At 51.1% G+C, this 4,317-nt stretch overlaps 1 protein-coding gene and 1 long non-coding RNA gene across 2 annotated transcripts in view; one reads left to right on the top strand and one right to left on the bottom strand.

The window, feature by feature from the left end:
• LOC108299413 overlaps nt 1-1,095 on the top strand; it is a 5,211-nt gene extending 4,116 nt beyond the window's left edge. Inside the window, exon 3 of the long non-coding RNA XR_001822960.2 lies at nt 777-1,095. This is a non-coding gene — a long non-coding RNA (uncharacterized LOC108299413). The remainder of the gene's footprint in view (nt 1-776) is intronic.
• LRRC2 (leucine rich repeat containing 2) overlaps nt 1-4,317 on the bottom strand; it is a 48,927-nt gene that overhangs the window by 43,714 nt on the left and 896 nt on the right. The gene's annotated exons all lie outside the window — the stretch shown is intronic.

Genomic DNA, 4,317 nt, shown 5'->3' with positions numbered 1-4,317 from the left:
ATATATAAGCTGGGCAGTGGCGCACATCTGTCGTCCCAGATATTCACTACCCAGGAGGCTGACGTGAGAGATCCCTTGAACCTGGGAGGCAGAGGTGGCAGTGTGCTGAGATTGCACCAATACGCTCCAGCCTTGGTCTCAAACAAAAAGAGAGGGGAGAGGTTGGCAGGGAAGGGGCTGGGGAGCAGGCCTGCTGAAGCCAGTTTCTCTCTCTTCCCCATTATCACCCAGACAGATGCCTGTGTGTCCTTCTCTTCCCCAGCCATCACAAATGGGACAGCTGGTTGGAGGCAAGGTGACCTACTAAGTCGCCAGCTCCTGAACTGAAATTGCATTGCTTAGTGCCTGGCAGTTGCTAACAACAGAGTCTCCCGTGTGTAGACGGCAATAAGGGTGGGCCCTGGGCTGCAGCAAGGTGCAGCTGGCCAGGTGGATGGGTGCAGAGAGCAGCGGGGCGATAGAGAAAATCCTCCAGCTTGGTCCCCAGATGCTCCAGCAGTGCCCATATTCCATACACAAATAGGCTGCAGGCCTACAGGTTATAGTTTACTAATCCTAGCTTTAGTGGACAATAAAAGGTAAAATAATTTGCTTTGGATGTGATGGTTCTAAACTATACCCATAAATTCTTTCACATTCCTCTCTTTAAAAAGGAAGGGAACTTAATTCCTCTCCCCTTGAGCATGAGGTAGACTTAGTGACTCACTTCTAGTGACTAGAATGTGGTGAAAGTAACGGTGTGTGGCTCCTGAGATTAGGTCTTCACCTTCTCTCAGATCGCTCACTCTGGGAGTCACCTGTCATGTCATGATGATGCTCAAGCAGCCTTGCGGAAAAGCTTCACGAGGAGAGGAACTGAGACCTCCTGCCAACAGCCATGAGAGGGGCTGTCGTAAAAGCAGATCCTCTAGCCCCAGTCAAGCCTTCAGATGACAGCAGCTCCTGTGGACATCTTGACCACAACTTCATGAGACCCTAAGCCAGAAACACTCATCTAAACTTCCCCAGACCTCTGACTCTCAGAAACTGTGAGATAATAAATGTTTGTTATTCTAAACTGTTATGCCTGGGGGTAACTTGTTATACAGCAATAAATAAGACAGTGGATTTTTACAAAGGATACTTATAAAAACCAGTCTTAACTTATGGTGCCATCGGGTGTCCATGTCCAGCTGCCTCCTTGAATATGCTCTTGGATGTCTCACACACATATCAAAGCAGTATGATGCCCTCCAAACTTGCCCCTTTAGAGTCTGTCCATCGTGGGCCTCCCTTAATTCTACACCTCAGGAATGACTCCATCATAAGCTAGAAGATCTAAAAGTCATTTTTCTTCTTTGAGACGAAGTCTTGCTCTGTCGCCCATGCTGGAGTGCAGTGGCACAATCTTGGCTCACTACAAACGTTGCCTCCTGGGTTCAAGCAATTCTCCTTCCTGAGCCTCCTGAGTAGCTGGGATTACAGGCACAAGCCACCATACCCAGCTAATTTTTGTATTTTTAGTACAAATGGGGTTTCACTATGGTGGCCAGGCTGGTCTTGAACTCCTGACCTCAGGTGAACTGCCTGCCTCAGCCTCCCAAAGTGCTGGGATTACAGGCATGAGCCACTACGCCCGGCCAGAATTCACTTCTTTTGCTTTGTTTCCTCATTCTGCCCACCCATCATGCAGATGGAATGCGCACGCGCGCACACACACACACACACACACACACACAGGCACACACACACATGTACACACACACACATGCACACACACACACATTCATCCACACATCCAGTTATCGCCTAGGTCTTAGAGGGCATGCATTTCTCACCACTCACGGGTGTCACACCTTGCCTCAGTTGTGCAAAAGCCTCCTAACTGGTCTCCTGGCTTCCCACTCACCCCCAACCAATCCACCTTCTACTCAATAGTGAGAGTCACTTTCCAATGAGAACTAGATCATGCCACCACCTGGCACAAATCCCCCTGAGACCTGCCTTTGAAATGAGAATGGGATCCCAGCTTTCCACAGAGTCAGTGAGCCCCTGGCACAGTCTGCCCTTGGCCAGCCCATCCCGCCTCACCCCTCCTCTCGCCTCCTCAATGCTTGTCTACCCCATCCTCTTCCCTCTCAGGGCTCAGCACACACTGCTCCTTCCGCCAAAACATTCCTCCCTCATTCACGTGGCTTCCTCCCCACACCCCTGGAGCCCACCTTAAATGTTTTCTCCTGTCTGGCCTCCCCTGCCTCCTCATCTAAAGTAAAACCTCCTGTTATTTTAGTTCTCAGTCTACTGTTTATTGACATCACAACACTTAATGCAAGTTAAAGTATTTGATTAACCATATTTTATCTGTCCATGGACCAAGCCATAGAGGAGCCATAGTTCACTGCCAAGAGCAGCACCTGAGAGTCCCCATCCTTGGGTTCACGGCCTGGCCCCATGAGTTCAGCTGAGCCGCTCATACCGTAGCATACAATGGGAAGTAGAAGGGCCTCTCCATCACCTTGTCCAAGCCCCTGCAGAGAGAGGTGTGCCATGGCCATCAAATGAGGAGGCTTTGAGTAATCCAAGGGCTACAGGTGCCAGTCCCCTGCTTCTGAACCTCAACACAGAAACCACGTGAACTGAGCCAGTGTACCTGGTGTGTACTTCTGTTTTTCAAATCTTAGGAACCCTAAGTAACTAACATTTATGGGCACTCATTAAATGCAGAAAGACAGAAGCCTTGTCCATGCCTCCAAGTTCCCAATCTAGAGGGAGAGCATCAAAGGATATATCTCAGTGCAGCGTGTTCCTTAGACAACAGGGGCTGAACCAACCCCTGTGGGAGGCAAAAGAGAAAGGGTAGAGGGGAGGGGTTGGGCGAGTCCCGAGGGGACCTTGAAGAAGGGGAGGGGTTCACAGTGGAGGTTTGGCTGAATAACTTTCCACACCCCTCCCCCCCAGCCCAGTTATATCAGAACCACTTTACAGAGCCATCTGCTTTACAGAGCCAGAGGGCATGACTGGAAAAACATGTCCCCTGGCACCAGGGCACTAGTCTCCACTCAGAAGTCATATGCCAGGGGCAGGGGGGTTTCTGGTCACCTAGTCCTCTCCCTTCTTGTCAGGTGACACTGGGCTGCTGGGTAGAAGGTGCGGAGTAGGTGCAGGGTTAACCCCTCAGAGCATCCTAAGAAGGACCTGGGGGAGTCTGAGAGGAGACTCGCCTCATCACGCAGGTGCCAAGCCATTCTTGGCACTCCTGTGAGGCTGGGTGGGGGACAGGAACAAGGGATAGGGCAGGAGAGGAGGACGGAGCTGATGCCAGAGGTCACCTGAACCAGCCGTGCAGAGAGAGGCTCTCTCCTCCCCACCTGCCCCTCAGAACCCAGGGACCCCTCCGCCCCAGGCTGCCTAGCTCCAAGCCCCCCAGCAGCCTTCCAGAGTGTCATCAATGCGAGGAAAACCTCTATCATCAGCCTTGCTAGATCCAAGAGAACAACTGTAACCCATGCGAATTTCTGGGAACACCAAGATACAATAGGCAACAATATGACAACCAAGGAGCTTTGGTGACTCACAAATTCCATTCTGTCCTCACATAAGGCCACTACCCAGGCACCAGGGTTGGAATGATACAGTGAGTTTTCTGATAGAAATGGGGGTAAATAGGAGCTAAATAGTCAAGTAAGGTCAGTATAGTCAGCCAAATCCTGAATTAAATGACATTTATGCCACATGATCAGAGTTTCCCTGGGGATACCTAATTTTATTGTTATTTGTTAAGCTAGAAAATCCAGTCAGGGGTGGCAGAGGGTCCAGACAGGATTAAGAGGGCAGTTCCTGGGCCGAGCTGCCAAGGCTGGAGCCCTGCCTATCCACTCTCTGGGCGCGCGTCCCTGAGAACACGGCCTAGCCTCTCTGAGCCTGGTGTTCTCATGTGGACGTGATGGAACCAACAGCACTGAGCTTACAGGCTGGCGAGAACATTAGGTAGGATCGGTGTGTCAAGTGCTTAAGACAGTACCCGGCACCTAGTAAGGTCAAAAAAAAGTTCAATCGGGCAGGGCTCAGTGGTTCACGCCTGTAATCCCAGCACTTTGGGAGGCCAAGGCAGGCAAATCACGAGGTCAGGAGTTCGAGACCAGCCTGGCCAACATGGTGAAACCCTGTCTCTACTAAAAATACAAAAAAGTTAGATGGGTGTAGTGGCGGGCACCTGTAATCCCAGCTATTCGGGAGGCTGAGGCAGGAGAATCGCTTGAACCCGGGAGGTGGAGGTTGCAGTGAGCAGTGCCACTGCACCCCAGCCCGGGCCAGAGTGAGGCTCTGTCTCAAAAAAAA

Source organism: Cebus imitator, unplaced genomic scaffold, assembly GCF_001604975.1.
Source record: "Cebus imitator isolate Cc_AM_T3 unplaced genomic scaffold, Cebus_imitator-1.0 Scaffold0, whole genome shotgun sequence".
Classification (NCBI taxonomy): Eukaryota; Metazoa; Chordata; class Mammalia; order Primates; family Cebidae; genus Cebus; species Cebus imitator.
Note: the sequence above shows the minus strand (reverse complement) of the source record. Positions and strands in the feature narration are given on the sequence as shown.